Below are 25933 nucleotides of genomic sequence, written 5' to 3' on the forward strand. Positions count from 1 at the left end.
TAACATTTAGCTACCTGAATAAATACATAAAGGACGCTCTCGCGAGAGCTTATTGTTTTCTCCAGAGTTTCGAAAGAATAATTACTCTCGCTGTAGGACTTTGACACCTGATTACATCCATCGACTCTGATCAGACTGCAAATAGAAAATACGTGAGTAAAAAGCAATAAATCCCGACATTCTCGCGACAAATCGACTCAGCAGTCGCACAAATTTGCCTCGGGACACGGCTAAAGCTCTCTCGCGTAACTCCCTTATCCGGGCCGCAACACCTTTCTTTATGCGCTGCAAGCTTGTTACTCGGAGAGGCGCGTAAGCAGAAGGGAAATCTGAATTTATTCTTATTTAAAATGGAAAAGTTTCAACTCCCCCGACGAGTTATTTAGTTTCCGGCCTCTCAAGCTCGCGGGAATTCGCATTTCTGATTTTACATCGCAGCTGGCCGGACGGGAAATTTTTTTCTTTATGCAGCGATCGTAATGCGCCGGTTTCGACGAGAACGCGCGGCTATGGCGTAAATATTCAGCGAATCTTTGGTCGTGAGTTTAAATTGGCTGTCCTGCGCGCAGTTGGAAAAATTTCAGCTCGACTGGACTAAATATTTATTTGGATTAAACGGGGACTTTATTGAGTAAAGGTTAATTAGGAATCGTAATAGTTTGTTTGCGTATCGAGACCTGTATAAATATACGATGAAACGGTGATTCGATTAACCAAGACGGGATCAATCGTGCTAATCCATTAGTAGGTCAATAATCCAGCCCGAAATATTTTTTCTCCACGGCGCGCATGATCACCGCATCGAAAAACAATTACTCACTAGTGCAAGCTTCGAATTATACGAGACTCCGCGCCATGAAGATGTTCGCGCCTCTCTCGTCTTCTGCAGGAAATTCAGCCGTACGTGTGAGTTTTTTCAAAAAATCTTTCTCTCGACATATTTTCCTCTTTCCGGCTGCTGCAGCCCTTTGTTTGGTTTCTCCTCACGTTTTTTCCGCGTTACCTTACTCCCCTTTTCTTCTTCTCTCTCTCTCTCTCTCACCCCCTCTTTCGTTCGTTCGTTGTAGCAGCAACGGAGCATCGCAGGGAGAAAGAGCAGCGAGAGTTTCCGGGAGCCAATCAGCAATCAGTTGATCGCGCTTCCCGCCTCGAGCTATATATACGTATTATTAACCCGAAAGCTCTGATTTACATTGCGTTAATCAAACTTATCGCTGAATATTTTCGCTCGCGTTGCGATTATCGATCGCACACGTACACATTCGTAATCGAGGCTCTTCAAAACGACCCTCGGAACTTTTTCGCATAAAAAGGCCGAATTCACAGTCAGCAAATGCAAGCCTGCAAGCTGCAGCCTTCTTATCTGCGCCGGTAAAAAACAGCCGCAGTAGACACGCGTGTAAACCGAGGAGTATGGAAGCTGCTCCTTTTATTAAAACGCGAAAAAAAGAGAGCGAGTAGGGGATATTCTAAAACATAGTCCCACACCGCCGAAAATTCACTTGGCAAGCAAGTCGCATACACGCGCGGATTTTCAAATATCGCGCGAAAATACGGCATTACGCGGCGTCACGTGCATAGCGCCGGTAACGCGCGAGGGAAATGGAAAACAAAATGCGCGGCCGAGCCGAGAGTAAATGGAATGCACGAGGCCGTGGTTGAGAATAAATAGAAGGTGCGAGAGAGGGAGAGCAAAGCTTGGGCGGGCACACTGGATAATGGAGCTGTTGACGCTTCATAAACAGTAACTTGTATTAGGCTTGACTGGAATCGTCGGGGCGGATTTTCCGGCTGCGCGCAGGGATTTCGTGCAGTACGAAATTCGAGAGTTACTGACTTTTGTTGTTCGGATATAGGGGAATGCGAGGGCGAGCTTCGAGAAAAAATTTAATTTGGAAGGGACGCTTTTTCGCCTTAGATTATTTTGAATATCACACACGATTCCACAATCTAGCAGCAATAAATACCCCGAGGAATATGAAGTATCTTAACCACGTCCTTATTCGACCTTGTCTACTGTCACTCACCAACGCAAGCCGAGGCAGCACAACACCCAACGCGATAATATATCATCACGCCTATTTATACCACGGCGCCCCGAAAGAAGCCCGGAGCTCTGCGCGCAAGCTCCGAAAGAGAGAGAGAGGGTAGAATTAAAGCGGCAGAAACGGAAACATTACGGGGCTCAGAGCTGCGTCGCTACAGCAGCAGCAGCAGCGTATATTTCGTCGGTGCGAGAGCTCGTCGTGGCGAAATTCCGCCGGAATCCCTGTCCGCCAGGAGATGAAAGGCGAATCGCGACGAAAATTACAAGAAAATTTTGCGCACCAGAAAATACAGCTGCGCTGCTGCTGCTGCTGCTGTTGCTGCTGCTGAATGAAGGGCATCGTGTACAAAGGAATATTGCGTTGCACCAGCGTCAAATTTCGAGGAACGACTACCCCGGCTTGTTAAAACTATCGAGCCGGAGGATTGTTTACGTTTTATTGATGCAGACGACAGCTGCAGTGCCTGTGTGTGTGTGTGTGTGTGTAAAAATTTTTCATCCGGTAGAGGCTTCTACACCCGGTTTTTTTTCGTCTCTCGTGTAACGAGTTAATTTTCTTGTTTGTTCTCCACTCGCGCATGCATGACTTATATTTGCTGTAGAAAAATAGCAGCGACGTTTATCAAAATATCCGTCTGTTTAGTTTACGGGGGGGAACAAAAAATACAACTCGCCCTTCGTCCGAAAGGGGATTTCGCGCGCTACGGTCATACTGCGATGAAATATCGACTCCGGCGTGTGCGGAGCTGTACGAGCTGTACATCAATAAAGCGGCGAATCCATCAGTTTTGCTGCTGCTAAAATCCCTTTCTCTCTCTCGCGGGCTTGAATCCGAATTCCTTGAATAATTCAAAAAAATTCTTTCACTTTTACCAAAGTTTGCGCACGGAGAGAGAGAGAGAGAGCCATCAGTTTTCCACTTCGCTTGGTTATTTCCCCGCTTGCGACGATATAGTTCATCCCGTGAAATTGAATGACTGGCTTTCAGATTCTCCGTGTTAAAATATACCTGTGCGGCAGCGTGCGCGTGACATGACGCGTCAGCGGGGTGAACAAGAAAAAAAATCGAGGAAAATTTCCCCTCCGCGCCACGTACATATCAACTCTTTCTTGGAAATCCTTCAGCGCTTCATCGGGAGAACATATAGCCGCGACAGTTGCGAAATCGACTGCACAATGAGAGACGGCCGGTAAATTTTTCGTCGCGAGTCCTTCTTCCCATATTTCGCCGCCTGCGTTTGCTTTTATTGTCTCTATTTATCCGTCTCGCGTCCGCGCACTACTTGACAGTTTTTTCAAAGCCAAGCGACGCGGCGGTTGTATATGTTTCGCGGCCGAGTTTCTATTGAATATTTCGCGCGCGCGCGGTGGAATAAACAACGAAAAAAAATGTCACTGCGCGCTCTAGATTCCTGCGCGCGCTGACGTTTCAAAAGGCCAATTCTTCGAAGTTTTTTTTTTGTTGTATGTATGGGACGCTGCAGTTGGAGGTATATGAAATACGGGCGATCCATAAAATTCACCGATGATTGGATCCACGAGGGCGATAAAAAAGGATTCTGTACTTACTGCTGAGCGCTGCTTTTATTTTCTTTGATTTGTGCCCTCGACAGGCTCTGCGGGCTGTGTATATTGCCTAGTCGCGAGATTCATCTGTTGCAGCCTTTTTTTTCAATTAATTCTCTCTATGTGTATATGGTGAGATAAATATGCAACGTTTCGTTTTGTAAATTGTACGATTTCGCGATAATTCCGAATACACGTCGCGAAACAGATAATACAGAGAGAGAATTTATACGGGCCGTGTCTACAGAGTGCGTCGACTATATACCACGGAACCCAATCAAATTCGCATAAAATCCGAGCAAAACAAACTGCGGATTCGACTAACGACCGTAAATAATCCCCTCGCGGACAGAAATTCACCGGTCCGCCCCTTCAAAGTCCACTCGCGCGCTTCATTACCCCGGCAAATCAAAGGGCGCTCGCGGCAATTTGCCGAGCATGCGGCTGGTAATTTTTTTTCGCGATGACCCAATTTTCCTCCACGCCGCGCGGTTGTGATAAAAAAAAACACCATCGTAGCCGTGAAAACGTCGACTCGTCATTGGCTTGTGAATAAAGAAGAGGCGCCTTTCTCTTGATTTCAAACGATTTTTAATTCCTGTTTGCTTCGCGCTAATGAGAGCCGCGCCGCTAATTGACGTTCTCGAACAAGGGGGTGGTTAGCCACCTCCTCCTCCTTCATCGATAACTTTGGAGGAGAGAGAGAGAGAGTATAGCGAGAGCCAACTTTCGCTCCGACGAGAGTGGCAAACTTGGCTCTGGAGTACGTTTATTTTCTTTTTCCCGAGAGAGCCAGACACGCTTGTGATTTGAAGCTTGAGCTTTTGCGATGGTGTAGCTTTGTGGTTCTTGAACTTCCTGTGGATTTTCCGGAGTAATGGGAGTCTGGGAATGAAGTACGCGATTTTAGGCTGATATTTCGGGCCAGCTGTTGTTTCACTCATAGTAGTAATAAGCCGGTGGCCGCGAGCCACTCGCTGCTGGCTCTGAACGAGTGAACGATTCCAGCCCGCGCGAATAAGCCAGAGAGGCTTACTCGCGCGTGGTCGTATACGCATACACCTGCCGTGCGTCCATTGACAGCAAACAGGCTTTACGATGATGCAATTTCGTTCTGTCCGAGCCGACGAGTCGCGCGCGGATACAGCCGGAAGCTCGATTGGCTCTGCGTTAGCTCGGGTGATCGATCGAGGCTTTTGACGCAGTGAAGGATGTAAGGCAACTTGATCTCTTTTTCAGTTCCGCGGATTGTTTTTTTTTTGTGCGAAATTCTACGACGCGACTTTCAGCCAAGCACTTAACCCTTTTCCTTTGGGGCCGCAGCGAGGAAAAAAAAGCGCGTTTTATTTTGCACCACTGCAGAGCGCGTTTCTTGAAATAGTAATAGCCAAGGCTATGCTCGCTCGAGTTATCCGGCGTTTGATGGTAATGCGTGGAAACTGTTTTCTTCCCTGCGCAGTTTGCGTCGCGAGTCACTTTGCCAGAGTACTGCCGCTACTACCTAAATTGTTTTCGAATAATCATTCTGTTCTCCTCCGCTGCTGCACTTATGCTGCGAGAGCATGAATTTCACCTCAAAATTCGCGTAACGGATGTGAATTCTTGATACAATCGAATTTAGAATGTATATATACAGTGCGAATTAATTGATATCAGTTTCCGAAGCAACATCCGAACCTCTCGATACGCAGAGGGGCTTCGGAAAACAAACTTTCCAGCGCCGTAGTATACCCCGAAAAGCTCTCCAACGTAACGAATTCCACCGGCAAAACTTGCGCTGCTTCTCGCGCAAGAGAGCGATACAGAGCCCTGGTATAAGCTTTTGCGCGGGCGCAAGCGCGATCGAATAGATTTCAAGTATTTATCGTTTTGAGCAAAGAGAGCCGACGGCTAAATCCTTAAGTATACACGCGACAAGCGAGTTGGCTGTTTGGACGCAGAATTAGGACTAGAGACACCGAGAGGATAGGAGGCGCGAGAGAGTTTATCTGTTGGACCAAGAGCTCAGCGGGCCAAAGACGTTAGCGCCCCGACGCTGCTTCCGAGATTTAGCGCTAAAGTTGCACTGCTCATTCTCTTTCTCTCTCTCTCTCTCTCTCTCTCTCTCTCTCTCTCTCTCTCTCTCTCTCTCTCTCTCTCACTCACTCACTCGCTTGCTCTCCTTCTTCTCCGCTCTCGGCGAGAGTCGCGCGGAAGTTTGTTCTGACAGAATTGATTTACATGGGTAATCTCTTATTGGCGGGGCCTAGCTCTTACACGTGTGCGGCACAAAGCTTAGGACTCGTTAATCTCGATTGCGGATGCTCTTTTGCTCGCCTGTGTCTTTGGGGCCTTTGTCCTATGCATATTTCCAAAGCCGAACGAACTAGCGATTTACAGATCAACCGTGAACTGCTGGATCAACGCATTCGAAACAAGCTAATCGATCTCTATTTATATAGAGCCATTCGTCCGGCTACAAACGGACTAATTCACAAAGCGCATTAAAAGCGGGGGTAGCGATAGCAGCAGCCGATATTTATGATAATTCAAATCGGCGCCGGCCCATTAAAATAATTGAATCCCACGGTTGCGCTCGCGCGCGGCTCATCTATCGCCCGCATTTGTATACGTACACACACATACACGCGCGCGCAAGAAACCCCCTAGTTTGTATGCGAGCCAGTGCGCGAATCCGCGAGTTATATTCTATTTGAAAGCGGCGAATAATGTTTGCCGATAAATTAGAGCCTCGGGTATATCGGGGCACACAATCTTTCTACAGCAGCGTGGGCGGAATCCGGGTAGGAATAACGCACGGCATATGCACACACTAGCTTGCGCGGCTTTTTGGATACACCGGTGTGCTGCGAGCGTTTAATAATAATTAATCGCCCCTGACGCGCCCCGTTGATCAATGTGGATACGGGTGTGTGTAATTGTTCGAGCAAGTCGAAGGGAATTCGAGATCGGTGCAGCGCTGCGATTATTCCGTTGTTGATTATTCGCGAATTCGCTTGGATTAGTCCGTGCGTTATGGGTTTCAACAGCCAAGTGCCGGCTGTAATGGCGTTATTATTATCGTTGCAGATCAAAAACTTAGTTTTATATGCGTCCTCGGGTATATAACAACGTTTTCATTCGTTCACACGATAAACAACATGTCGAACGCACAAGCGACAGGGCTTCTGCGAACTGATTATACATATCTCTATATTTAGAACGCGAGAGCGCAGGCGGGGGTGTATAGTATTAATCGCTCGGAGCGATGAATTTTTAACGCGATTAATAACGCGAAATTGCGCGTATAAAGTTCGGCTAGCAGTGCATTATGACGCGTATAAACTCAACTATATATAAACAGTATACCCGTGGAACAGCCTCGCGTGTGTGTGCGTGTGTTATACGCAGCAACTCTCGGTGCTCTAGCAGGGGCCGTTTAATAATGCACGCGACACGATCCGGCATTTCATCTCATAAATAAATTTCCATCGCCGTTGTGACATCGCTCTTCGGATCGCGCTAGCGCAAGAGCTTAACAAAGAAAAAGAGAACGAGCTGCGCGGAGAAACGTACTGCAGGCGCGTGCTGAGACGACTCTGGCCCGAGAGTTTTGTAATTTCTTTCGTTGCCGATGCTGCTGCTGCTCTGCAAACTGAGATGAAATTCTATTATGAATTGTGTATAGGATGCTGGGGAATATGCTCCTGCCGAGATAATGCTGCTAAGTAGTCGCGGGTGTACTTTTGTCTCGCGGCGGCTGTCCTTTTTGGTGAGCGAGGGATTAAAGCTCTGAGCTTGTTCCAACCGGAAGCTTTCTTCAATACTCCCTTTCCAATCCTCGCCAAGACTACCTTTCGAAATTTCCGCGCAAGAGAGCCAATAACTCCAACTAATCCTCGCACAAAAGCAGCAGCAGCTGCAGCGAGTCAAGCTCTCATACACCTTCTCGAGGAGAGAACCATCGACGCGATGAATGGCTGATCAGCCTACTCTCCGGCGCTAAAGTCGTATTTTCGCGGCGGCCTACGCATCGGCGTGCTTTATCGTTAACCCAGTTCGCTTCTTATCCGAGCTTTTATTGCTCATTCGTCGGGTTCACGATGAATCGCGGCTGCTTTTTTCCCTCCTGCTCTAGCCTTTGTAATTTCCGGCGCAGAAGAGCGAGCCGCGCGCGTTTATCGAAACTTTCGAGACTACGACGAGTGGGAGTACCGATTTGTTGTTTTTTCCGCGGAAGTTCGTATTCTCCGATGCTTATCTCGTTCTCGTTGTGGGTTTCTCGCGAAATTGCGCATTTGCCCGTAGCTGTGATTTCGTGGCGGCTACTTTGTGTACAATAATGTACGAAACGTTGTCGTCGTAAACATCGCGCGATAATGTTTTAGAGGTGTGTACCCACTGTAAAGTTCGCTGCGTCAAAATTAATTGATGAACAAATTACAAGGTGGGCTGTATACGCGGAGGAGGATAATAAAGCAGACGAAATTCACCAAAATATATTAACGTCGACATAGGTCGTAATGATGAATATCGCAGTGCGTATGTGTGGATATATGCATTAAAATAACACATCTGGCTAAAACGTCCGTAAAAGCTTTTAGCGCAGAAACAGCTGCGGTGTACAGTAAACATCAAGCTCTGCCTAGAAATACGGCTCACAATGCGTATACGATGGACGAAAAAAAATAAACACTAAGCAGCGCGACGCTAGTTTAGAAATAAATTTCCCGCGGAACGGAAAGTGTAACAGCTGCCTTATTTCTGAGTGAATAATTACGGTAAAAAAATTATACGTGTTCTAGCGCAAAATTTCAAAAACACGAAGTATATAGCTCTGATCAAGCTGAAGCCATAGTGTGTTTGCTCCTTCGTAATGAAAACTCGTAATTACATTAATTAAAGCTCTCTCGAGGCTCGTTACCCACCGAGAGGTGGGCGATGCTAATTATAATTCCGATTCTACGATACAACTCTGGCAGAAGTTGAAAAACGAATTACACATAGCCTACGCATAAGAGAAGAAAGCATTTGCAGCAGCATCTCTGTTCTTAATTACCCTCCGGTCATTGATAGCGCTAATTCATTTCCCCCAATTATCCCCCCTCCCGACGGCGGCTTACGTGTCGATGGCCAACGGCACGAAACCGCGGAACGGCCGCTCGTCGGACCGAATTAACGGCGGCGGCGCAAGCCTCAGCCGATACTACCACCGCGTACAGCACAGGCCTTCTAAATCTGCAGCCGCCGCACTGTCGGGGGAGGGGGTTAATTAACGCGTCGGTGAGCGGCTGCAGCGGCTCTTTAAAATTCGCAAGGCCTACAGCTGCTACTGTGTGTTTTGGTTTTGAAGAGGGAACAGCGGCCTGTCTTTGACGGATTTGAAAAGCGCGCGTCGTCATGTTTTTTTTTCGTCGGGGTTTTTCTCCCTCGAGGCCTCTAATAGAATATAACGAGGTCATATGCGGTGTACAACGAGGAAGAAAATATTGAAGGAGAATATCCGTGTAATTTTGCAGCAACGGTTATCAAGTATTAACTCGTTTCGCATACCGAATGAACTCGCGTGCCGATAACAGAGACTAGCACTACATCAATGCCTCCGAGTTGTAACCGAAGCGGCTGATCAATTTTGGCTGTTACTACTTTCACGTGCGCGCGAGCGGTGCGTTATATTTTGCCAAGCGCGTAATCCGAAACGATCGCGCGAACGAGTTGACTCCGATTGCGAAATGGGTACTGTGCACGACGAGTATAATGGACGAGGTAAAAGAATCCCTTTGTTACACTTCACAACGCGGTGGACGATATAATATTTCGGTGTTTTAACAGTATAATCATCCAACGTGGCAGTAGCGCAAATCATCTTGAGCGAAGTCCAGAGCTCGTCGCGCATATAATTCTAGGCGGCCCCGTCTGTATTTCGCTCGACGGACCGTCCACCGGCGGCGGCACCGTCTGATTTACGAGCCAACGAGTGCGTCGACCCGTTAGACACCGTCCTCGTCGCGATTTCCTTTATTCGCGCGTGATTTATACCCCCCGAAGCCTATATATTTAATTTCGCTCTCTTTCAGAAACGACGCTCCGCGCGCGGGCTATCGGCAGCGCGTAAATATGCGCCTTCATTGTGGCGAGCCGAGAGGAAGCCGATAGTATTTATGGACGCTGCGGTTTTGCTGCTGCTGCTGCTGCCGAAGACATCATTTATGGTTATTGAAACGTATGTGCCGTTGAATTTAAGACTAGCTTTATATTTCGCCATAGTGCTGTATTGTTATATGGCTCGAGAGAGGGAATTTAATAATGAGGCTTATCAAAGCCGTCGGTTTTGCGGTGTTATGGTTTTCATATGCGGATGAGTTTGCGCGAACGAAAAACAGAGTGGGCAGAGGGTGCGTGTTCTGGGTTACGTTAGCCAAAGTTTATTCGGCAACTTTGATTTAATAACTCGAGCTTGCGAACTCGGCGAAAAGTTTACAAATACAGAACGTCATGCGCAGTCTTTAGGATAGTAGCCGGATTTCGAAACGTTATGAAAAATCAAGTCGAGCTTTTCAGCCAGGAACTTGCATTGCGAAGTGGTTCAAAAGAATATACCTATACGTTAATATCGGAAAGAACGACCTACTCCGCAAAAAGGTACAAAAGAGAGAGCCCTTGATAAGCTCGGCGCATCGATGTATCAAAAGCTGGCTCTCGAAACGCAGCCAAGGAGCCGTATATATAATTAGCTAAAGAGCCTCTCCATTTGCAAATAAGCCGTGCGCAAGCTCAGTCCTCCTCTCCCTCTCGAATCAGTCGCAGGCTTCGTACATAATTTTCCCTTTATTTAACTGGAGCGTTATCGCGCGGCCGCGCACGCGCACGCCAGAGAGAGAGAGAGAGAGAGAGAGAGAGAGAGAGAGAGAGAGAGAGAGTTTCCGCCTTCTCTCGTTTTCCGCGAATGATTTATGAGGACGCAGCCAATCCCATTGTCGAAAGCTCTCACGTTTCTTCGATTTCGGCGGCGGAGTGAGCTGAGAGCACGTGAAAATTGCAGCTCTGCGGGATTGAGAGCGCGAAAATTTATTTAGCTGGGGTTTTTCCCTTTTTTTTGTTACAGTACCTTTTCTTTTTTTGATCGAGAAAGCGCTAGCGCAAACAGTTAATAGAAAAAACGAGCTTTGACTAGGATTTCGGTAGCATCGTCGAATCTTCATAAAGCAATGTAGCATAGAGCTAATGCGATTCATCAGGTTCGCGCAGTTACGGCGCGTGAATCGCTGGTTTTGTTTCTACTGGACGGAAACACGTCGGAGCTCGCTCGGTTGATCCGCCTGAACGTTTCCGCTTCGAAGTCCGGGCTGTGCTGTTACGCTTTCTGTTCTAATGTTTGGCTTGTTGTTGTTTCGCGCGCTTCTTTTGTTTTTGGCTTCGCGAGTCGAAACAAGATTGAATGAACGTTACATTGTTGGCTCGACTGGAACTTTTCGATTGCAGTTGCGTGATTTTTTCAGCGTTCACTCCCTCAAGATTGCAGTGTAAAAAGAAAAGCTCACGCATCGTATTAACGATAGTTTTACATATCTCTAAATAATGCACCTAATTTAAAAAGCTCCGCTCGCGCGCAGGACTCTCCTGCATAACCCAGTAGAACAGTGTCCACATTAAAATACAATCTACGTGCGCGCGCGCATCACAGTTAATTCAGCTGTGTACTCAGAGCTTTCGCAGCGGCGAAACACAAAAAAGCCGCACACACACTGGCTGCAGCCCGCGCGTCTAATCGAAAAAATTCCCAGCGTGTAGGCAAACAAGCTCTTTCTCCCTCTCTGCAACCGTCATTAAAATTCCCTTTTCGCGCAGCGCTTTGCACTTCTCATTTAGCTAAGTCGAGTCGCCAGGAAAATAGAGAGCCGAGAGAGCGGCAAAAAACGCTCGCCGTCAGTTTGGCGAGCAGCAGCGGCCGTTTGACGTGGCCGGATTAACATGCGAGTGCGTCGCGCGCAACATATCCAAAGAGACACAGTCGCAGAGTAATAGGGTGAGACGCGGGAAACAAGACGCGCGAGGAGATAAACAGGTTAAGAGAGAAGTAGATGCCTGCGCATGAATGCCGTAAGATATAGCGGGGTCTGAGCTGCTGTGTGACGAGAAGAGTGAGGGAGTGGAAGGAGCTCGTTAAAAATGTGTTATTATATGCGGCTTTTTTTCTTTTTTTTTTTTGATAGTTTCGCTCTACTCCCCGGCTTTTGTGCGGTGGCATACGAGACACTCGCGAATCTTTTATGAGCGAGCGAGGGATCATACACACCGCATTTGTGCGCAAGAAGAGCTTTCGCGAGCTTTTTAAATTTTTAACTTGTATGACGCAAACCGCAACGAAATATAATGTCAATCCCTTAATTAGAGACGTAACGTCAGCGGGTTCGTCAGAGCACTAGGAGAGTCTTGTCCGTTTACGTCGTCGTGAGGACCAACGAAGTCAAACAGCAATAATAGTGGGTGCAGTAAGGGGGGTTCGATCGAGCATAGGCCAGCGGCTTGTGTTTGCTGTGGGGAAATAGACCGGACCCACTATCCAACGCTCGGCTCCGACAAATTGATAGGATTCGCGTGCAGTTGAGGTAAAATCTATAATTACGCGATCTTCTGCAGCGGCGGACTTCGCTGTAGATTATCGGCGGAATTTAATGAAAACGCGAGCTGCTCGTTAGTCTGCGTCAATCTTCCGCTTGTTTGTTCGATACTTTTTTACGACGGGTGATTCGCGATAAGAAGGTATTGTTATGAACACTATTTAATCATCTACTTCTGTCATCCTCAAAAGCTAAGCAAACAAGAACACACTGCACCGCATACACGTATCACTCGACCACTGCTCACACGACGGCGACGGCACCTTATTACTCGACCAGAAGCGCAAACAGCCGAAAAGCTCGCGAAATCCATCCGAGCGACTTCCCGTACACACACCGCGCGCGACACCCTTATACGTCAGGCTAATTCGAGCGCCAACCACAGCCGAGGCTGTTTGCACGTGTATGCCGTCGGAAGTACCAAGGGGGAATATATGCACAGCCGGCGGAAAACCTCGATGGGGTACATCGCTCGCGATGCCGTATAGCGAAGAAGACGCGTGTGTGTTTGCGCTCGTGGTGTATACGAGCTTGCGGCAGGACTTGGAATTCCATGCGGCTGACGAGATTAGTCCTCTGACTTTGGGTGTCGAGTGAGATGAGAGCTGACGGCTGACTGCTCGCGGGACGTCGATGTGGCGTTATTAGTTGCTCCTAAGATCGCGTGTGTGGTTGGGCGGCTGTTTGGAAAGCTGTCTGATCTACATGGCAAATGTTTGGCAAGTTGTTCCGAGGCGCGTGTAAGTGTATTATATGATCGTCGAGCTATGTGTCTAATTTGCTTCGCCAGAACTTATCTCCTTCTTCTTTCAGCTAATTTCCCCGGTATACAAAGTCACGATTTATGCCCTGAGTTAAATTACCATCGTCATCGCACAAGACTAAAAAGAGAAAAAGCTTCCACGCGCGCGTAAATAAAAGAATCGAAGCAACTCTGCGCACACGAGGCAGAGCACAGCGGGGAATTGCAAAAAGCGCCGGGAGTCTGATGAGCGCGGCGGCCTCGCTCGCGCAGTTTCGATCAGCTCGTAATACTGGGGGAATAAAAACGCCGCTACCGAGTGTCCGAACGGGATTAGCTTTACGACGCTGCTATACTGCAGCCAGTAGCAGCAAGAAGAAGAAGACGAGGCAGAAAGTAGAAAGAGGATAAAACGAAACAGGAACGGAAAGAACAACGCGCTATAGGCGCTTTAGTGCCTCGCGTTAACAGACACACACATACACACACACACACATGGTGTGTAATTGTTGCAGCTGGAGCCTCAACGTCGATAACACACGCGGACTGCAGAGAGACAGAGATATTCGTGTCAGCAGGCTCGCACGTGTGCCGAGCCGGCAAATACACGCGTAAACACACATGCCCCTCTGTGTGCCTAGGTGTTCCGCTCGAATTGGACACGCCTCTGCTGAGATTATGCAACTGTACGCACACATACACACTCGTGCTATATCGTCGCGAGGTCACGACGTCAGAGCCCGATGTGTGCGTGTGTATGGATGTGAAGGCTCGAGGGCTGCACTTGAACGGGACAATTATCGGCGGGTAATCGTTCGATCGTTTCACGCCGACTGCAGCGTATTATAGGAAAATCGTCGTCGTCGGCAGCAGGGGAGTATTATGCGCACCGGCGTTCGATGCGTCAGCGCTGGCAAGAAAATGTGACGTTTCCGGGTCCTCGAGTAACTGTGCTACATCGCTCTCGCGGTTTCGGCACGTTTCTCGTTCCGCTGGATCCGACATGATTTTTGAAGCCGATGCGATGGGAAAATGTGTATTGCACCGGAGAAAGATGCCGTACGTTCGCTCTCTATCTCGAAGTATAATTACTAACTTGAAAAAAATCCTTTTCATATGCACACACCGCACTTGGAGAGCCCGGAAAGGCAGTCTTTGGCGTATAGTAATTAAAACGAGGGGAAAAAATCACCGCCGCCGAGAACGTGTGCGCAGAGGGAACAAAGAAATCTGAATTTAAATTACACACTCTCTAATGCGCGAGGGTACATTCATACAATTATACCGCGCGCGGTTCCGCGAGAACTCGCGCTAAACGGATTACGCCTCGGAGAGAGAGATACAGAGAGAGAGAGAGAGAGAGAGAGAGAGAGAGAGAGAGAGAGATACAGAGAGAGAGACATACAGAGAGAGAGAGAGAGAGAGAGAGAGAGAGAGAGAGAGAGAGAGAGTGACTCTAAGGTTGAGTATGATTTACTTAAGGAGCGCTTTGTCCTGAGAGCCAAGAGCAATTACGCGGCCGCGGCACATTTACATAATATCGAATCTTTTTTAATTAATCCGATGACGATAGCTTTCGTCAGGGCTCAAAGATAAGTGCTTCAATTACGCTCCGGAATCAAAGCAGATACTTAGCGCAAGGCTGCGTCTTATAGCCTCGTCGGGGATGTACATAGGTATCCGACAGTCGCTCTGTGTACAAGGACTGTGCGGAGCGCAGTTTGCCCCTCGCGACAATGTCCAAATGGATCAAAGCCGCCGGCGGGCACTGAGGAGTCCTCCGGCAGGCTCTGGATTAACCCATCCTCAATCCGCTCTATCATCTTTGCCCAGACAGCAATTCGCCAGAGAAAGTGAGCTGCGTTTCTGCGTAATTACGGGACACCTGAAATTCGATTCTTGCTCTATGCGTGTCATCATGATTCGAGTAATTTGAGCGCTTTGATGTGGTTTTTGGCCCGCACTTGTGTGATAATCGAGTGTGGACTTTTGGGGAAAGCGGAACGAGCTTGTTATCGCCTGAAATGTAAAAACGTCCCCTGCCAATCGTAATCTCGTCCCGATATCCACTGCTCACCATACAACCGCACTCCGAGCGTTATTCCTGATCGCGTATTAACAAACTCCCTCCTACCACCCGACTTCATTAAAATCAAGCTCGCGGTTTAATAAGCGATTATCGGCTATAGCCGCGTACGAAAACATTGCCGTTGAAAATCCTGTTTTTCTCGCAGCAACAAATTAAATCAGGCAGCAGCTTCCCCCGCCCCATTCATTGTTTTGTACGTGTCCGAGTAGGGCAAAATTCTAATAGCCCGCCATTAAGCAAATCTGCCTTGCTGCCGCTCTCTCCTCCCAGCTAGGGTAATAGCTTAGCCTGTTTTATGTGGCTATTTGCCATGCGATTACGTCGCTTTATGCCGCTCGCTCGCGCGTTATATACGAGCCCCACCCCCACCCCGTCTTCTTCCCGAGGATCTGTAATTGAGATTTTATCACCGACGCAACCCCCTAAAAGCTCACGCGCCAGAGTTTTCGATATGCCCGCCGCTGCACTAAAAACATGCACGCGTACCTCTTCGTGTTCTTATACGACGTTGCTACGATTTTCTGGAGGGGGTGAGGGTGGGATATTATAAACTTGTCCGGTCGAGTTCGTTTTTGCTCGACGTCAGCATCACACAGCGCTGAACTAGTTTCGGTTGAGGGCTTTTTCGATGCGATTGTTATTAGCGCGAGGTAGACGCTAGTTGTTTAGTTGTTTTAGTTGTTGTTGTTTGGAAGGAGGGAGAGTTGGAGGTAGAGGTAGAGAGAGAGAGAGAGAGAGAGAGAGAGAGAGAGAGAGAGAGAGAGAAAGAGAGAGAGAAAGTGAGCAAAGGGTTCTTGCGAGCTATGAATGGATTCGGGATGTTAAAGTAGCGATAGAGGCTCCGGTTAGTAGTAGTTAGTACCACTAGCGATAGAGGCTCCGGTTAATTAGCGTGGAAAAATCGCGGATGATTAAGGTCTTGTTTTGCTTTTTTGTTTCAGAAGGATATTGCTGCTTCGCGTGGGAACAAGGAACTTTGTTCGAGCATAAGCTGGGAGGAGGAGGCTACGCTGCTGAGAGAAATCGGTGAGTGATTTGCGATTAATTTATTATTAATTACCCAGACAAAAATATCTCATTCCGTCCAATTCGGCGAGACAAACGCTCATGCATAATACGCTCCGTGAAAAGCACGACATTTTCATTCATCACTCCATAATACAGCAACATTAACGATTCATCTATATAGCGCCCTCGGGGCAGATATTAAAATCCAAACAAAACGCCTATAAATCCGTCGCTCGATCATGAGCTTGCGCGGCGGCCGCCGCCGCCGCTTCTATACAAAAGCCAGCACGAGAAAAATATCATATTCCCTTAATAACGCTGAATTGCTAAACGTCCGGCCATTTCCCGGCGCGCAATATAATCCCCTTCCTGGAGGCAAAATACGCGTCCATCAGTCAATGAGAGCGACGGCGCGCCTCCTCATAATTGTTATAAAAGTAATAACGGAAGAATCTGTTTATCTCTGCCATCCTCGACCGCCGCGAGCCCGCCCAGAATCATTTACCATTGCCCGACTTCGTTAGATTGTTATGTACATCGTAGTGGAAGACTCGCTGGAATCATGCCGAGAGAGCCTCGAGACTATCCATCCTGCCTTGGCGCGAGCCTATACGAACACACACAGGAGAGGCAGCCTCGTAAAGTACCGGGAAACGCGATGAAAAATGACGCGAACTCGGCTTTATAAACATATAAAGATGCTAAGATAGCGAAAGAGAGAATAAGAGATGCAGATCGCGAGGCTCTTTTCTTCTAGCTTATCTTCTTTAACGTATCTTAGAGGTGAGATCTTGTTCCTGGAAAGGACACAGATCCAAGGGCAAACTTTTCGCAACAAGCGCCACCAACCCGAAGAGCAAAAATCACCAGGCATCAAGCATTGAACCTCTAAACCCCTATCATCCCTATCGCGCGTCTCTTACGGCGTCAAAATCACGCTGCGGCGCTCATTCGGAATTCGCGACGGGCTTATCTCCGCGGAAATTTCCCCGATTTGGCTCGAGCTTCGCCTCGGCAAGTTCTCCTCGAGAAGAGCAGCAGCAGCGGCGCAAGCTTCCCGCCTCGTGTCGGGAATTCCGAAGGAGCAGCGCGCGCGAGAGATCAGCCGGTGCGTCGCGCGTTCCATAATTCAGGCTTAACTATCGATCCCTGAGCAGTACCACTAGCGGCCCGTTACTCCCGATTAAATGACGGCGTCTCGTCCGATGCACGCCACATTGGTCGTGTTCCGAGGATCTCGATATGGGGCCCGACTGCGCGAAGAGGAGGTGAACTCGGGGTTGGTTCATTATGCTAATGGTCTCGGGGTGTACGGTAGAGCTTGCGACGATATTTTTAACGATCGAGCTTGATACTCGCAGAGAAGAAGAGAGTTTCTGATGGCGATGGGATTGCTCGCGTAGGAAAAGGGTTTTAAAGGACCGACGCGTCGTCGGCACAATGAGGTGAAGCTATAATCAAAGCCTGTTTGACCGCGCGCAAAAGGCTGGTGTTACAATCTCCCGGAGAGGAGCTTTCCTGGGCGCCTTTGGCATATTGATGAGTGATCGCGCGGCATCGCCTTTTTCTCAACTTTCCGCGAGCTGCTCTCCTTGGAAATTTCACGTTGAACTTTTGAGGCCTGCCGATATTGGCAAAGTTCGCCGATTTCAACGCTGTTGCGGATTTCGTCGAGTCCGATGCTTTTGCCTTCGAATGAGGTTCTTTCGAGCTTTTTAAAAAAAATCAGGGACTGCGCGTTACAATAGGAGTAGGCTAGGAAGCAACAAGTTAATTGATGAATCGCGCGAAGTCGTGGAGAAAAAATTCACCATCTCATTCTCAATTCATTACCCGGGTAATCTCGATGGGCTTGTGCAAAACGACGTTATTATCATACCATTTGCAGTTTCGGTCCATCGAGTCCCATCGGAAATCAGAATCTCTTCTTATTCTCATCGCAGTCTCCTCCTCCTCTCTCTCTCTCTCTCTCTCTCTCCGCCGAGACAGAGGGAGAGAGAGAGAGAGAGAGAGAGAGAGAGAGAGACCGGATCGCTTCTAATTCCGAAGTAGCAGAAGCTCCGACCTTAATTTATCTGAGAATCGACCTGCGCTGGTTGATTCACCGGCGGAGAAGAAAAAAAAGCGAACCGTCGGAGTGATAGAACCGGAATAAAAGCCAGAGGAGAGTTAAGTGGAGAGGGAGAGGAGAGAGTGCATAAAAGGAGAATTAATTCTCGCCGCTAGAACTTCATTCGCGTTTTAACGCTGCGAGGAACTTGTTATACTGATTTTTCATATATCTTTGACTGAGGCTTTGAGGAACTGCTTTTCAACGTCGGGCTCGAAAATTCTAGCTTCAAAGAGCACGTGGCACCGAAACCAATATGATCTAATAAAATCCACGGCTTCGCCATGCAAAGACGTCAGAAGTCTGCTTCGAAATTGACCAGAGCCTTTTACGATCATTCTTCAAAAGCTCTTTGACTTTGACTCGACATGCCTTGTACCCATTCATCTGGCCACAGTATTCGTTGCATTTTTTACTCCAGTACCAGCCGATGCCGCGTTCGATTTACCACCGACAATTCGCGTCTTTCGCCAAGGCCAATGAACTCGCAGAAACAGATATATCGGAGCAGCGGCATGACGGCACTTATTTCGACGAATCTACCTCTGCTGCATGCCGAATGAGGATGAGAGAGAGAGAGAGAGAGAGAAAGTCGGGTTTCCGATTTAATTTTCCGCGATCGGCGACGACTGCCAGCCGCATACTAATTTTTTTTTTCGTAGACACGATCGTACGTGTGTAGATGAAGGGATGAGGAACATCGGGATGGAGCGAGGCAGAGATGGAGAGCATTTTTCATTTCCCAGGGGAGGGCTCTAGCGCGCTTCCTTTTCAATTTTCTCGATTGTTTCTATTAGGCTTGTTGGTGGTGGTCCCTCAATTGGCTTCGATTTGTATGCTACTCTCTTTTAGGGCATTTTAATCGCTGGTTGGTACTTGCGTGACAGCTTTTATTTTTAATTTTCCCGTTTTCGTTATACATTTAGTGCGTAAAAAGCAATTTTTCCGTTTCTATAATGTTTGTACGACCTATGAAAATTCACGCGCCAATGCATGTTTTTTAATGCACGAAAAAAGATGAAATGTAAAAGTAAACATGCTCTCGCAAATATTATCCATCCATAAACATCGAGCTTTTCACCCATGTAGCAATATATTTTTAAAAAATTTTCAAATCCTATCTCGGTTTGAATTTGATTTTAGTTGAAAGCTTTCCGAATAACCTATTAACGCTACTGTATTCCAAAAACTATACACGTATAAATTCAGATTCGCGTAAAAACTCGACGGGGCAAAACAAACAAAAAATCAAAATTATTTAATCAAACTATATCCAAATGCCCTCGCAAAAACCCAGTACCATCGAGAAGACGAGAAAAAGGACGTACACACACCTACAGCGTCCCCGAAATAACGACAAGGACACAGCGCACCGAAGATTAAAACGAACGACAACGAGCGACCGCAGCGTGACCGTTCCGCAAAACAGATTTTTTGCCCCGGCGGCAGTGCCGCGCCTTCATTAGAATTTTCATTAGACACAGCAGCAGCAGCAGCTGTTCGCCCGACTAAAACAGTTAATTCATTCGCAGGTGGAGAGACTGTGCGGAGGCCAATGAATTTAAATTTGCGCGAATTGCAGTCAGCCGCGACATTAATACTATTCAAAGGCAGCTTAATCCGCACACGTGTCTCAGCGATCTCTCCTTCTCCCCCTAGCTTGCATATTTCCGCAAAACAACGCTGCGCTATTTCGCGGTTGCGAAGACGACGGCGACGCGGAGAGAGAGCGAGAGCTTTCAAGTTTTATCGCGCAAGTTTGTCTTTTGTGAGTCAAATGCAGCGCATTCTCCCTCTCCCCAGTCCTATCTCTCTTTCCTTTCATTTCCTGCTTCGCCCCGCACTTACCTACGCATCTCGTGCGCTGGAAGCTACGGCTCGTATTTTCTAGGTTTGTCGCGAGCGCTTGCACGCCGCAGCTCCCCTTCGCTGCGCGCACGTTCCAGGTGACGACTGCGCGCGCGTTTCTTCTAAAAGCAACGACAGTAGGAGCGTACGTATATACTTGTTTTGCCCCGTTTTCGAGGCTCGCTTTGTTTATGCGAAATTTCAGCCGCCGCGCGTTTCTTGTTTGTTTTGCCGCCGACCGCGGGCCATTGTCAGACACTGTGCGTGAGTAATTTTCGGAAGAGGTGCGTCGGACTGCTCGAGCTTTTTGCCGGATAAATTATTGAAACTGACGCGCTAGAGCGACTTCTCTTAGCCGGGCGTGATTGTTATTAGCGTCGGATGAAAGTTTGACGCTCGCGCCGCGAGCTTTTTGGATTTTTATCTGTGGAGAAGCGCCGCCACAGCGCAGGGGCTCTATTTCAGGTGAAAAAGCGATAGTTGTGCCAGCTGAAGGATGGCGGCCGGCGTAAAGCCGGTGAAATTTTTATGCCTCAGGGAGACGTGGATGTATGACGCGTAGGCGATGCAGACTGCGCGCGCGGTGCATTAGGTGATTTTTTGAATTATTTTAAGACCGGCGTTTGTTTTCATTGCTCTCGGGACACGTCGTTATAATAGTTTTTCCTGCTTTTTCATCGTCGAACGAACGATTCCACTTTTAATTCGTTATTTCCAAACTTGATCGTTGTACCCGAAAATCCAACACACACAAGCACTCCTGCACCTCGTAAACGATATTTTATTCAATGTCAGCAACGCGTGCGCGCGCGTTGTTTCGTACCCTCAGCTCGCACCTACCGGCTCATCACGTAATATCTCTATTATTCACGCAAAGCTGGGCCGCGCCCACCTCGTTTTCCCGACGCGTGTCGACGCCGACACTAAAAGACTCGCGCGAGAGCAGCTGCGGCTGCTGCATGTACTCACACGTGCGCCGGGGGTTTGAGGTAGTCTGGCTTGTGTGTTGTGTTATATGCGCGAGAGTCTGTGATCCGGTGCCGTGAGTGGCTTTCGTTGCTGATACTATGTTGCGCTCTATACCGCGACTGCGGTTGCGATTGTTTGTTTATCGTCGAGATAGCGGTGGGATCGTGTTTTCCTTTCGTCTGACTGGATCCGGCTCGATCTACTTAAGTTCTCGCGTGAATCCTGCTCTGCTACTCGCGATGCATTCGTCAGGTTTAAGTCATCCTCGATCGAGGATGTGGATTGCCTCCTCGGAGGGGTTGAATTATTTCTTCGATCAATAACCCGTATTATCTACACGCGCACGTATCTCGGGGGTATACGCTAAACTCACTGAATATGGCTCATCCATTACTTGTAATCTTCTTAAATTAATAGTTTTGCACTCGGAAATTGATGTACTGCCATGGGATCCTATACCTATGCGTTTGCCTCGTATAATAGTAAATTCTGATTGCTCCCAGCCTCTCGATCCTCGGAGATTTATAATATTCGTATCAGCATATCAGACTCACCCTCTCGATATTAAAGCTTAATACGACCTCCGAATCGGTATAGTTAAAGAACGAACTTGTCGCGCATACTTGAACCAACAATGTAGCTCCGCGACACTCCCTCGGTATGTTGGTATAGCTGCAGGATCCCATCACTCGCTGGGAATTCGGTTGGCTCTGGCGCTGCAGCGGCGCATTCGATTAAACGCAGGTGCACCGCGGTAATGAGCATATCGAATTCATTGAATTATGAGGGGGGACGCAGGCAGCACGTTTCTCGGGGAGAGGCCGAAGGGGGACATAACTGCGCCTGCTTTTTACGACGAGGCGGAATTAATGGGGCCGGCTGCTGCTACTACTACTACTGGCTGGAGGTTAGTTATCGGGCTCCTGGCGAGTAGCTGAGGATGCACTGGGGATAGATTTGGAGGGCCGTATTTACGGCGACGCTCTGGGGCGCGCGGGATAGATCTTCGATTTCGGAAATTGATTCCTTTTTTTTCGTTACCGCGGGTTCATGAGGGGAGTGGATGGGGATTTTATTGGCGGTGATGAATTTTAATGATCGATAATTCGGGAGAATTTTTTTGACGTGCCAATGGAGGGAGTGATGGTTATCGGTCATTGCACGGTCAATTAGTTGAAATAAAAAATATTCGCGCTCGTTATTTCAAACCACCGACAGAAGTTGTTAAAAAAGCTTCGATCGATAATATTCGGCGGATTTCGCCGGAACATCCTGGTACCCTGGGCTTTTTCGCGTATATCAAAGCTTTGGCCGCCGAAACAAATGATGATTCGAATTCGCTATCTCCAGTACACACCTGAAAAAGCGACGAGCGCGAACAAAGCGCTCGCAATCGAGGTACATTCGTCAGAGGCGAAATCGACGGCAATCTCCTGAAAATTCACCACCGCCGCCTTCCTTTCGTCCTTAACGATCATCCCATAAAGTCGAGAGAGAGAGAGACAGACAGGCGAGGCGACGGAGAAACAACGGGATATTGTTGTGATTTATAATAATGGTCCGCGCGGAGGCGAGAAGCGCCTGATCAATTGTCCCTCGGCTCTGTGGGCCGATTGGATCGTAGCCCGTGGAGCTGGCGAATATTGGCCCGTGTCCTTGGAGAGAGGAGAAGGGGGGAAGCCCGAGCTTAATTGCCAAGGTGGTCGTTCGTTCTGCTTGAAATAAGGAGCCGGGAAAACAATGGAGGCCACGGTAGGGTTGGGATTGAGCGACAAATACGGATGAAGAGTCGTATTATGAGGAGTCGACGGGAATTAGGGTCGAGTTGATCGAGTATTATTTATCGGCAGCTTCCTGGTGGGCGGAGGACTGGATATATCCGCTGGGAATGATTATTTCGAGTGTACCGGGTTAATTGCTTGGAAATTAGGTGAAAGTAGATGTCCCGGGTCATTGGTTCTTCTTCCGGAATATCGCTTTCCACATTCTTAAGTCTTTTTCAATTTTTACGAAGTTTATTGGTTATTTTGAAGATGAGTAACTTAGCTGAAATAAATAGCTTTACGCAAACACTTCATCAGCAAAAACATTTTCCCAACACGCATAAATACCAAAGCTACAGGCTTCTTCTGCCCTCCCCAGAAGAGCACAGAAAAGAAAAATCACAGACACCGGCTTAAGTCCCTATTATATACGTACAACTGGATGTTTATCACCCTCTCCTATCAATCTCTTGCAATCTCGTCGCCGAACATTCGACAATAAACGCCTCGGTGCAGAAAAAGCTTCCCTTCTCGCACCCGTGAAGGGGAAAAAGGAACCCTCCTCTGGAAAACAAGACGAAAAAAATTTTCTTGCAAGAAAAGAGAAACGTGCGAAAACGACAAAGCCCTACTCGCGAAAAAAAGGACACACAAGGGGCAGAGGAGTACATTGGACAGGCTCTCGTGGAAAATCGATGGGGAAGCGTGTTGCCTCGAGATTGAAATATCGCAAGGCGGGGTTACACTCCGACGAGTAGGATCTGACTGTCAGCCTGATAATTCCGCGCGCGAGATCGTGTGTGTGTGTCTGGATATACCTGTTCCAATCGAGGGTGAGACTTTCGTTGCCTTTGAGAAACGTCGAGTGAATTGTTTTACTTTGAAGGTTTCTCGCGAGTTGATTCGAGGTATGTATTTTTCGTTACTGTCCCTGTCTGTACTGGGCGTCATTCAACTACTGTATTTGTCGTAGGAGCGACCGAAGCTTCGTAATTTGTTCACGTATACGCCGATCATGTATTATTTTATCATTAGCGCTGCAATCAGCAAAACCAATAACTGCTAAATGGAAACGGTGAATTCGTAAACAAATCGAAATTAATTTTCGAAATACACAGCGGGATCGATACACCCCCAGAACAGCGAATATTCGAGCTACTTGGATCCAATAAAAAATCACTCGCTCGGAATAAAATAAATACGTCAGGGTTTTCTCAACTCCCGACGAGATCTCTCTCCAAATTCGTAGCCTTGAGCTTGGCAAGAAGTCGAAAGAAACGAAAGAAACACAGGAGAGGCGCACGCGCGTTATACTCGTTACCAGGGCGCATCGAATTACACGCTCCAGACTCGCCGCCGCCGCTACACGTTTTTCCGCATTGCTAATGAGACGCCGCCGTCGACTATCCTTCCGGTTCTTCTTAGCGTCGGCCTGGAAATTGGGCCAACGCAAAATTCGCGATCCAATTAGAAGGGGAGAGGCCGATACACCTTGTTCTTCTGGAAGAGAGAGCAGTACACTAGTAATTACATGCTTAGAGTGTAGCTCTGTTTGACTATGATGTTGGGCGAGAGATAATTTGTTTTTTATTTTGTTGTTGTTCCGGACGTAACCGAGGGCTACTAGGGATAAGAGCAAGTGCGGCGTATTTATTCTTTATTAATAATATATTCTACCTATTAGTAGTTTTAGCAAACGTTTCTTCGTCATTTGGCTCTCATATGCGCGAATCGACAAGGCGATTCGTGGCTTCAGGCCAATACGATTAGGAGTGATTTTATAATCATTTCTAGACTGCCCCGACCCCCTCTAGGAGTTTTACTCCGCGGATTTTGAGGGTCACTTTCAGTGCAGAGAGGCTAAAAGGGCCGATCTGTGACTGCCAGGCCAAAGAGTCGAGTGGCGGGAAGGCGTTCGCGTGAACACATGACTGCGTGTGTATATCTATAGATATAGCGGAGCGCGCGCACTGCTTCGAGTCCCTTCGGTAGACCTCGGGAAAGCGTCTTTGTTTTAGCGGGCCCGAGTTCTCGGCGACAACTTGTGAGAGAAGGTCACACAAGGACCTGATCGTTAGGAGATTTCAATAAAGTCATAATATCTGATCAACAATGATTTCACAGTTTATTTTTGAGCCTTAATGTAGTCTTGTAAAGTCCCATACAATTTTTGGTGCCGAAACCCGGGAACTATTTTAACTGGGAAATTTAGATTACGGTACAAGCGATAGTTTATTTAAATAAAAGTTATACGACGTGAGTGACGACAAAATAGCAAGAGAATTAAGAATATCATCAAGCGATGGATGCAGCCCGTTGAGAGGAACAAGAAATATTTTAATTGGGAGGAAAATTCGACAACGCGTGGACATAGAGAAAAGATGCAGAGGACAAAGGCGAGAGGAAGGCGTATTGAAGAATTGATTTTATGCGACTATTTTTCAATGGACGATCAAATGGATACCTCACAGCGGATTCCAGATAAGGCTAGCAGCTTTGGGAAATTAAACGCTGGATGTAAAGATAAGTACTTGTGCATTTGTTGGGCATAGAAATACGCGAAGTTTTTTCGTATGTAATCCTTTGTCTCAGGCAGTAAGTTTTGATAATGTAGTTACGTGAGAGTAGAATTTGCTCGCGATTTGTTATGATTCAGTCTAATGTATAAATTGTTCTTTTTGAGATATTCGGCAGAAATATATTGAGATTTTACGATTTATTTTCACGTAGAAATTTTTATCAAGCATGTGCATTTAAAGTATAGTCATTTTTAAAACTAAATTTATTTGATTAGTTATTTGATATTGATACGTTAATATAATTTGTTTAATAGATTATTGTGTTTGTATTGATAAATTTATTGTCCAGTTAGAGAAAGAAAGTAAAATATTATTAAAGTTTTATTTGAATTCTAATCGTTTGTAGTTTATAAAGATAAATAATATAATTGTTGGAAGTTGTATGCAAAAGTATCGGTTGAAATTATAAATTAATAACATAAAGTTGAAAATTTTCTAGTAAAACTCGACGATGAAATGCTGTACGGATTATCAGAATTTAAAATGCATTTGTTTTAAGTGTGCGTGACGTCACAATAGGGCAGTGTTGTTGCGAGAGTCGTGTCGTAGAACAAAGCGAGCACATGTTCGAACGTGCGTGGAAACGTTGGTGGGGACAGATTTCGGGTGTCA

At 47.3% G+C, this 25933-nt stretch overlaps 1 protein-coding gene across 2 annotated transcripts in view; it reads left to right on the forward strand.

Annotated features, from left to right (window-relative positions):
• Positions 1–25933, forward strand: part of LOC100679016 — a 153017-nt gene that overhangs the window by 30882 nt on the left and 96202 nt on the right. The window contains exons 2-3 of one of the 2 annotated variants that reach the window (XM_016984576.3): positions 9670–9815; positions 15986–16070. The gene's annotated coding sequence lies outside the window, so the exon portion shown is untranslated. The remainder of the gene's footprint in view (positions 1–9669; positions 9816–15985; positions 16071–25933) is intronic. The other variant, XM_031926208.2, reaches the window with a different exon arrangement.

The sequence above is a fragment of the Nasonia vitripennis genome, chromosome 3 (assembly GCF_009193385.2).
Source record: "Nasonia vitripennis strain AsymCx chromosome 3, Nvit_psr_1.1, whole genome shotgun sequence".
NCBI classification, from domain to species: domain Eukaryota; kingdom Metazoa; phylum Arthropoda; class Insecta; order Hymenoptera; family Pteromalidae; genus Nasonia; species Nasonia vitripennis.